The sequence below is a fragment of the Ziziphus jujuba genome, chromosome 2 (genome assembly GCF_031755915.1).
Source record: "Ziziphus jujuba cultivar Dongzao chromosome 2, ASM3175591v1".
Lineage (NCBI taxonomy): Eukaryota > Viridiplantae > Streptophyta > Magnoliopsida > Rosales > Rhamnaceae > Ziziphus > Ziziphus jujuba.
This window is the reverse complement of record NC_083380.1, coordinates 21,044,931-21,056,381: the sequence shown is the minus strand read 5'-3', so window position 1 is coordinate 21,056,381 and position 11,451 is coordinate 21,044,931.

The following is an 11,451-nucleotide window of genomic DNA, read 5'->3' as shown; positions in this document are numbered from 1 at the left end:
TCCTTATCTCTTGGGCTTTCCATTGATATAAAGTTTGTGAATTTTGGAGGCGATTTGATAATGTTTCTATTTTTGGATCAATTAGTTAAATACCGAATAAATTCGGACTATGTTTCAATAAAATTGAAGTTGAATTAGTAAAATTAGATATTGTTAGAACCCATTAGATGGTTTAATTTTGAAAAATTAGCTTTTTGGTGAAAAGTTCCAATTTTGGATATCGGGTCCTAAGGGTACGTAGTATAATTGGACCGTTCGGTATCCAATTTATATAATTTTAGAGTGGTATAAATTATTTTAAGACATTTGGTTCATAAAGTGTTTTTAGTTTAGTTATTGGAGCCTGAAAAATATTTTATTATATTACAGACACTCGTGTTCAGTCTGGAGGCAGTCCTGCAGGGGAGCAGGAGCATCTATAGTTCTGTGAGTGGTTATAATTTTAAAATTTTTTGGATATATACTATAATATATATGTAATTTGAATATTTTGCATATACCATTTGATTGAAATGTTTGTTTTATGCATATATAAATATCTGCTTTGACATATATGTGTTATTATTTTATGTGGATTTTGATAAGATTTTAAATGGTTTCTAACTCTGATGAGTTCATAGTGAACTTGTGGAACATGTTATTTAAATATTCTGGTATTTGAATTGAGGTTTTAAATCATTTTGAAAATTAATTGATTTGAGAAAGCATATTGAAAATTATATGATTTTAAGCATGTGCAAGTATTATACAATTTTATGTGCTTAAAATTGGTTTACGGTAAATATATTTCACTGTGGTACTTTTGGTTTTAGCATGAAATGATGTTTTAAAATTTTTGAAATATTTAAATAAGTGATTGAATTTAAATATTAAATTATGATTTGTGATTTAATGATACTGTATTGTATGGAAAAATATACATGATCTTACAAGATTGTTTTAAGGATGCTGTATTGGTTATTTTCAATTGATGTACCATATAGTATCAGTGTTTCGGATCAGTATTATATTATAGCACGCGCATTTTGCCATGGTACCGTGCGATTTATCATGAGGATTTGTTATTGTCATGGACAGTGAGGTCAGATTTATCCGATGGTTTATTATTGCCACGGTACCATGAAATTGGGTTCATCCCAACCGTTTATTATTGCCATGGACCGTGAGGTCGGGTTTATTCGATAGTTTATTATTGATACGGTGCCGTGAGGTTGGGTACGCCCTGACGGTTTATTATTTCCATGACAACTTTCGTATATTGAAGGTCATGAGATGGGTGTATCCCATGGTTTACAGATTGATATATCATATGGTACATTGTATACGTTTAAGTATACTGTTAGTTTTCAAATATTGTGGTTATTACTGCACTTTCATATTTATTTCATGAAACTGTGTTTATAAGACTTTATGCTCAATATTTATATCTTGATTAAGGTATTTTGTAATATTATATTGATCATTTATTTTATACCTCTGAGCATTGATTTTTATGAGATTAAATTGGGGTACAAGTTTGGGCTTTATGAAACGATTTTAAATGGGAAACTTTTCAAATGGGTGGAACAAGAGATCTTAAGAGAAAGTTTTACGGCAATTAAATTATTACTTGTCTATTATACTATGCCACTCATTAAGATTTTTTTATCTCACATTTTATTTGTTTTAAATTCGCTCCCCTAGGTCCAGGCAGTTAGTAGCACTCTACCTCTTGCATCGCTTGCCTCTTCGTTCTTTTCATAACAGTAGTAGTACCTACCTTTCTTTATCCATCCTTATCTTTCTAGACTTATTTATTGTTTTCTTGTACTTCTAAACTTTGCAAATACTCTTAGAATGCTCTAATCTAATTATTGGACTCAGTAGAGACCATTATATATATGTGTAGTTATGGCCTATGGTACAATAGGCCGGTTATGGACTTTTGTACTGTTGTGGTTTATTATATATATATATATATATATATATTGAGGTAGTGTTGCTAATGCATGTTATTCTTTATCCATGTTTTAAGTGGGGTTCCATTGTATATTCTTTAGAGACTGTTCAATGGGACTTCACTGGGCGGAACCATTCGAGAGATCCTGGAAGGGTTCCCGGGGCTGGTCCTATCAGCTTGGTATAAGAGCTTTGGGTTCTAAATTTCTTGGGGTTGTACATTGTTATTCGACTCATCCTGTGTTCTGCCTTCCATACCTACCATTTTGTTGGGTGTTAATTATATTTTGACTTATTCTTTTCTATAAAACTTTTTCCTAATATTGCGAGGAGGTAGACATAGTTTCTAGCAAGCTTAGCTGAAAATGTAGATGTGTCCATTTATTTGGAGCATCTTGTCAAACACCTGGCTCGATCACTCGAGAGGAGTAGGTTTACTAGGTATTCTATTGATCAGGCTTGTAATCTTAGAGCAGTATGTTGTGAAGGCTCCATGGATCCTATGCAATGTCCGGACGAGGACAAGATCACACTAACTAGCTATATGCTAAAGGGAAACTCGAGGAAGTGGTGGACGTATCAAAGAACTAAGAGATGTCACCCTTGGACATAGTTTAATATTGCATTTCACACTGAGTTTTGACCTCCAAACTTTGTTAAGATTAAGAGGTTGGAGTTGGACACTCACTTCGGATAGCATGACAGTTTATGAGTACGAGTGGAGATTCAGGGAGCTATCTAAGTTTTGCCTCAACTTGATTGCCAATGAGATCAGTAAAAAGAAGAGGTTTCTTAATGGTTTGAGCGAGCCTATAGCGCTGAGCATCTCATGTGCTGTTCACCCCATGAATTAGTATATGAGAGATATTATCTTGGAGGTAGAGGGACAGACCTTGATGCATAAGTCTAAAAGCCGATCCTTTGGATGGCATGTCTTGGAGACTTATAGCTAGCGATCGCCTAAAAGAAATAGCTTTAGTTCAAGATCATTGGATGGTAGACGATTTAAATGAGGCAGACATAGCCTAGGGATAAGATCCTTCGGAGAACTGACCCACTCAGGGTTTAGTACAGTGGATAGTGAACAATGGTAGCAACGATTTTCAGAGATCTGCAGTCCAAGGTAGCTTATGTGGCAAATTTCATGATGGGCAGTGCTAGTAGGATGAATCATGCTTTCTTTAAAGGCAAGCAGAACTCTTTAAAAAGGATTGGCTCTACCGAGGACAGGGTCAGGCTAGAGACTTAAGATTGGGTGCATAATTTCAGCAGACCGGTGGATACAAAGTACAGGATGAATAGACAGGCCAGACTTGAAGAGGTTTTACCAACACTGGATAGTGGTCTACATTCGTAGCCAGAGATGAAGATCAGAGGGGATGACCATTTACCATGCACTCTTTTGTTTTACACGAATATGTTGCACAAGTTGGGATGACTTGAGTTCCTCTGGGATGTCACTTGGAAATTTCCACCTCCACAAGAGGGTTCATTTGACCTAGTAAGATGTTCGAGGGTTGTTATTTTTGTTTCATGGAATTTAAGATCTTAATATTAAAACCTGGTACATATAAGGTTTGGTTGATGCATTCTGATGATCTTTTGTGGGACAACTTGTTAAGAACTAAGCTATAAATTTCATAAGTTGGTTTTGTGACATCTACTTTTAGGTAATGATTTTAGATCTTGGTTTTGATATTTTGCTTTCTTGGAGATTGAGGATTTTATGCCAACAATGTTTTATAGATCTAAGGTGGTTGATATTCTTGATGATAACTTAATCTTCTAAGGAATATGATTATTGGAGCATAGATAGAATATAAGAAAGTGACGAATGTTTCCTTACGGTTTGAAGATGTAGTAACTAGTTCTTAGTATTTGGTTGTGATATTAGAATTAAAATTTAAATTTCTTTATTGCTCGAGGTATGTATTCTTGGAGTTTGTTTAAAATTGGTAGAAATTGATGTTTCTTCAAGAACGATATTTGAGATGATGAGAGGACTTGGACTTGATCTTTTGGTTTCATATTCTTTGGTGTTGACAAACTTGAGGATTTCTTTTAGGCGTTAAAAGCAATCTAAAGCTCTCCATTGGAATAAGTATGAAAGTTTTTCATTTTATGACATTGATGAATTTGGTTAAAAGAAATATGTTTGTCGAGGTTAAGAAAAGTGGATAATCAATGAGGAACATAGATCTTATAATTGCAAGTACTGGGAGTGTAATTGGAGGCAAAAAGAACAATCTCAGTTTTAACTTTGTGATACCGATATTTAGCTTGAGGAAATTAGATTTGAATTTTAAACTTTCTTTTTTATTTGTTGGATGGATTTTTGAGAAAATTATGAGTTGTTACTTATGCTTCTGGGCAGTTGAAAAAGCACTAGTTGAATTATCCGACTCATGATTTAGGGCTTCCTTCAGCGATCTTTATATTGAAGGCTTGGAGGCACTACTTGTATGGAATTGCTTGTCGAACCTTTACCAATCATAAGAGCTTTAAGTATTTGTTTACTCAGAAGGAGTTGAACTTAAGGCAAAGGAAATGAATGAGGTTACTCAAGGATTATGATTGCACTATTCCTTTGATGTTTGAGTTGCAGCAGTTAGGTGTTAATTTGTGGATGCATACTTCATGAGAAATTTTTTACTAGCTTTTGACTACGACCGATACTTATGGATTGTGTTCTGAGGCTCAATTTGAAGATACTTACTTGATGAGCATGAGAAGGAAAGTTAAACAAAAGGGAAAGTTAGATTTTGCTATTAGAGGCAATGGAGCCTTAGTAATTGGTTCTAGGCATTATTTTCTAGCTAATGAAGAGCTAAAAAGGATGAAAAGAGAAGTTGTTGAATATGTATCCAAGTGTTTTGTTTGCCAACAAATGAAGGTAGAGAGACAAAAGCCTTCTAGACTTCTACAGCCCTTACCTATCCCATAATAAGAATGGAAGCGCGTTACAATGGATTTTATATTTAAGCTTCCCCCCAAAGTTCTAAGACATGATGGTATTTTGGTGATAGTGGATCGACTCACCAAGTCCATACATTTCCTACCCATTCGTGAGAGGTTTTCTCCTCAGAAGTTAACGGAACTCTTTATGAATCATATAGTAAGTTTGCACGGGGTGCCAGTATCGATTGTATCTAATAGAAACCCACAGTTCACTTTGAGGTTTTGGCAAAGATTAATGAATGAATTAGATGTCAAGCTAAATTTGAGTACCACTTTTCACCCTCAGATTGATGGGCAATATAGGAGGACTATTCAGATTTTGGAGGACATGTTGAGGTCATGTGTGTACTGCAGTTCAAGGGAAATTAAAATCAGTATCTACCTTTGGTAGAGTTCATTTACAACAACAGTTTTCACTAGATCATTCAGATGTCACCTTATGAGGCATCTTAGACACCATTACGTTGAGACGAGACGGGTGAAAGCAAACTTCTAGGTCTCGAGATTATACAAGCATCAATGGACAAGATCAATATTATACGTACTAGGTTGAAAGCAGCACAAGATAAGCAAAAGAGCTACGCGAACTTGCATAGGAAAGATCTAAAGTTCGAGGTTGGTGATCGAGTGTTCCTGAAACTCTCTCCTTGGAAGGGCATAATACGCTTTGAAAAATGAAGGAAGCTAAATCCTTGCTACATTGGACCGTATGAGATAGCTGAAAGGATAGGTCCAGTGGTTTACAAGTTAGACTTTCCGGAGGAGCTTTCTCGAGTCCATGATGTGTTCCACATCTCCATGCTCCACAAGTATATTTCAGACCTATCGCATGCATTGGAGATGCCGGAGATTGAGTTAAGGGATAACTTATCCTACGAGGAGCAGCCAGTGCAAATTCTAAGTAGGGAAGAGAAAAAGCTTCACAACAAGACCATACCTTTAGTGATGGTTCTTTCGAGAAATAACCTAGTTGAGGAGCAACTTAGGAGTGAGAGGATTAAATGCAGAGCTAGTAGCCTCCCTCTTTCAAAACTAAGGTATGAATTTCGTGGATGAAATTTCTTTAAAGGGGTAGGTTATAACAACCAGTACCAAAATACTCCTGTTGTACAGGTTTGATTAGGTTTAACCAAATGAACAGTATGTGGGTCCAAAGTTGACTTTTTCTATGGATAAGATTTTTGGTTTGACTGATGTACCATTGTGTAGAGCTCATCAAGACAAGTTCATAGACGGGCGACATGCCAAATTTTGAGTTACAAATAAAATGTTATGGTTATGTATAGTTTCAAATATCAGTTCTATATAGTGTCCAAATCGGTCCTAGATTTTCATCTATTAGTGATCTAAGGCTTTATATAAATGTTGAAAAGTGTGCCCAATAAGAAACAAGTTCCAAAATACTCATTTTGTTACCCAAACCTAAGAAATCTCTCTCGCAACCCACAGTTTGTCCAAATCAGGCCACCACCTTGATGCACGTGCCAGCCACCCTTGTTACCCACCTCAAGATGACCTTGCCAACCAATTTTTAGGCCAAACTACTGACTGATGCACTGGGATCGGCCATTTGAAGCCGACGGTGGCTGGTTGATATTTTCCGACCGTTTGGCCATTTTTCGACCATTTTAGGCCAATCCACACACCTATTCCACCATTTTTGATCTTTGAACTCATTTCCATGGTTCATTTGTGAAGATTCCTCACCGTTTGAGAGATACATCAACTTGGTCTTTGATCAAGTATTGCGACAAGTTTGCTGGCCATTGATGACACTTTTGGACCGAGATGAGTACACCATTGCATTCTTTATCTCTTGGGCTCTCCATTGATATAAAGTTTGTGAACGTTGGAGGTCATTTGATAATTTTTCTATTTTTGAGTCAATTAGTTAAATACCAGATAAATTCAGACTGTGTTTGGACAAAATTAGAGTTGGATTAGTGAAATTAGATATTATTAGGACCCATTAGATGGTTCAATTTTGAAAAATTAGTCTTTGGGTGAAAAGTCCCAATTTTGAGTACCAGGTCCTATTTATGTAATTTTAGAGTGGTATAAATTATTTTAAGACATTTGGTTCATAAAGTATCTTTAGTTTAGTTATTGGAGCCTGAAAAATATTTTATTATATAACAGACACTCATGTTAAGTCTGGAGGCAGTTCTGCAGAGGAGCAGGAGTGAGCATCTACAGTTCTGTGAGTGGTTATAATTTTAAAATGTTTTGGGTATGTAGTATAATATATATGTGGTTTGAATATTTTACGCATATACCATTTGATTGAAATGTTTGTTTTATGCGTATATAAATATATGCTTTGACATATATGTGTTATTATTTTATGTGGATTTTGATAAGATATTAAATGGTTTCTTACTCTAATGAGTTCATAGTGAACTTGTGGAACATGTTATTTAAATATCCTGGTATTTAAATTGAGGTTTTAAATCATTTTGAAAATTAATTGATTTTAAGTATGTTCAAATATTTTACAATTTTATGTGCTTAAATTGGTTTATGGTGAATATATTTCACTGTGGTATTTCTAAATTTAGCATGAAATGATGTTTTGAAATTTTTGAAATATTTATATAAGAGGTTGAATTATGATTTATGATACAGTATTATTTTAGAAAAGCATATATGATCTTACAAGATTGTTTTAAGGATATTGTATTAGTTATTTTCAATTGATGTACCATATAGTACCAGTATTATGGATCAATATTATATTATAGCGTAAGCGGTTTGCCACGGTATCGTGAGGTTTGGTTTATCCTGATGGTTTATTATTGCCACGGATCGTGATATCAGATTTATCCGATAGGTTATTATTGCCAAGGTACTATGAGGTTGGGTTCATCCCGATGGTTTATTATTGCCACGGACCATGAGATCGGGTTTAGCGACTGTTTATTATTGCCACGGTGCCGTGAGGTTGGTTTCATCCAACGGTTTATTTTTGCCACGGGCCGTGAGGTTGGGTATGCCTCGATATTTTTTTATTTCCATGACACATTTCGTATATCGAGGGTCGTAAGATGAGTGTATTCCACGGTTTACAGATTAGTATATCGTATGGTACATTGTATACGTTTAAGTATATTGTTGGTTTTCAAATATTGTGGTTATTATTGCACTTTCATATTTATTTTGTGAAATTGTGTTTAAAAGACTTTATGCTCAATATTTGTATCTTGATTAAGGTATTTTATAATATTATATTGGTCGTTCATTTTGTACCTTTGAGCATCGATTTTTATGAGATCTAATTGGGCTACAAGTTTGGGTTTTATGAAACGATTTTAAACAGGAAACTTTTCAAACGAATGGAACGAGAGGTGTTGAGAGAAAGTTTACGGAAATTAAATTATTATTTTTCTATTATACTATGCCACTTACTGGGATTTCTTTATCTCATATTTTATTTGTTTTAAATTCGTTCCCCTAAGTTCAGGCAGTTAGTAGCAGTCTACCTCGCACAATGCTTGTCACTTCGTTCTTTTCACAGCAGCAGCAGTACCTATTTTTCTTTATCCATCCTTATCTTTCTAGACTTATTTATTATTTACTTGTATTTCTAAACTTTGCAAATACTCTTAGGATGCTATAATCTAATTATTGGACTTAATAGAGACCATTATATACATGTGTAGTTATGGCCTATGGTACAATAGGCTGGTTGTGAACTTTTGTGCTATTATAGTTATATATATATATATATATATTGAGGTCTTGTTGCTAATGCATGTTGGTCGTTGTCCACGTTTTATGTGGGGTTCCATTGGATATCCTTTAGAGATTGTCCAGTGGGACTTCACTAGCCGGGACCACCCTGGAGATCTTGAGAGGGTTCCCGGGGCGGGTCTTGTCATTGACAATAAGGTGTGGTGATAGATATATATATATATATATATACAGTAAGGCTCTTATCCAAAATTCCTATAAGGCTCTTATCCAAAATTCCTATATTTTTATAATGTTCGAGATTCACTATTGGATTTCACCAACAATCAAGATTAGATTTGGCATGATACAATCTCACATGACTTTTTATTTTTATTTTTCTCATCTAAATGCCTTGCACCCAAACGTCATATCATCTTGCACAAAAGCAACTGGAATTATTTCAACCAAAGAAAGAAAAAAAAAAAAAACACTGCAAGTGGCAATCAAGAAAAACTCCCTAGCCATTGTAAGTTAGACTGAAAGTAGCAAAGTCATTTCTTCAAATAATTTCTAATATATTGATCTAGTTTCTATTATAAATGATTTTAAAATTATCAATACTATTTAGTTATATATTATATGATGAAGCATTTTACTGAAAGATTAAATCTAAATTATTTTTTAACGTTATAGTTCAATTGTTTAGTTGAAATGAGCTATCAGTTCCTATGAAATAATACTATCTACTGTATATATTTGGTTGTTTTGTGGAAGTTAGTTTCCTATTTTATTTACTAGTAACTTATGTGTTAGTTTATTAACACTAAAAAAAAAAAAACTGGTTTCTAACTTTTATTTTTCTTGTTCTTAAGTTATACAAAATCAATATTTTTTATCCCTTAAAATCATCCAGTTAATAACAGACTCTTATTCCAAGCTCTATAAATAGGAGCTTTCTTTCCCATTTAGAAACACACAGTAATATAAAATTAACTACTTCTTTCTTCTTATCTTAAAGTATTCTTCTCTCAAATCCTCCATATTTCCTTCTTATTTCAAAAAATATTTTACTACTATCAAATATACTTTTGGTATCTATATATATATTTGCATTTCAAGTGTTTTAAGAAGTTTGTCGGAATTCTTAGCTGTTTGCAAGATTCCTAATAGATCGTTGTATCTTGGATGAGGAACATTAGACAACCTAGTATAAAAGAGAACGTATCATTTCTAAGGACAACGCATTTGCGTGCCTCGATTCAACTAGACAGGTCATCCTAAATTCTGAATAATTTTTTATTATTTTATTATTGTTATATGATGTTTGGTATTTGTAATTGTAATTCAATTTTACTACTTGTTTTATTTTCAACATTCTTAGAGAAGATATTCTGTTAGGATTTTTGTTTCCATAGAATTTTATTTTATTATGGCGATGTTGATTCTGTTTCTTGCAAACTCAGAAAATTTTCTGGTCTTCAAATGTTGGCAACAACAAATGAAATTTTAGCACGACTTTGCGTCTTTATTCTGTTATTCTTAAATCTTTAAATTCAAAAGAAAATGTTTCTAAAAGTATTGGTTCTTCTAACTCTATTGTATTTTTAGATTCTGGTAAGGATTTTTAAACTGTTTCTATTGTTGAAGATTTTGATGAAACAGATATGCTATGTTACAGTAGAATTTTGAGTGTTTTGTCTGAGAATATTTACCATATTTTTTGTTCAACTAAATCTGCTTTTGAATTGTGGGATGCTTTGAAACAAAAATATGAGGCTAAGTAACTTGGTTTTAAAAGATATTCTGTTAAAAAATTGCTTGACTTTCATATAGTTGATGGTAAATCCTTTTCTAATTAAATTCATAATTTTGACAATATTTTTTTTAATATGGAAATGAAAGGGCTTATTTTAGATAATACTTTACTTGATCTGGTTTTTAAAGAATTTTGAAAAAAAAATATTTTTCTTTTGATAAATTGCTTGTTTGCGCTAGGATAGAAGACAAACACCATGGACTTTAGAATCTTCTAAAAATGATTTTCAACCCAAAGATCATATTGTTTGAAAATTTGCATAAACCAAAAACCAAAAGTTTTAAGAAAATTAGTTTTAATGAAAATCAAAATGCCAACAATTCTGATAAAAAAGATAAACCTATTATTCAGAAAAAGATGGCTCTTCATGGGTTTACGGCAAAACCAATCATAAGGCCAAAGATTGTTTTAAAAAAAAAGGAGTTACACAAAATAGTCAAGGATCTTTTGGCACAAAACCAAAAGCAAATGTCTTGGAGACATATTCTTCCTCTCATGTTAACGGGTATTTTATTTCTAGTCCACAAACAAATTTTATTTTTGAATCAAATGGTTGGTGGATTGATTCAGGGGCTAATGTTCATGTATGTTCTGATAAAAAATTATTTTCTTCATAACAAGAATCAAATATAAAAACCATAAATATGGGAAATGAAAATTTTGGCTCAAATAATAGGAGAAGGACAAGTGAAGTTTTAGATGGTTTAAGCATGTTTTAGACATTAAGGAAAATATTTTTAATCAGTACTTTTCTATTGGTTCAAAATGGTTACAAAGTTAGATTTAAGTCAAATAGAGTTGTATTTACAAAGAATGGTTGTTTTATTGGCAAAGGATATTTGTATGGTAGTTTGTTTAACCTTAATATTATCAATTGCAATTACTTGTCTATTTCTTATACTACTGTTGCGAATGTTGAATATTCTAATTTTTGGCATGTTAAGCTTAGGCATATTAGTTTTAATTCTATTAAGAGAATGATGAATTTAGATCTTATTCCAAAATTTTCTTTTATCTGTAAAAATTGTGATGTTTGTATTCAAGCAAAACAGCATAGAAAACTTTTT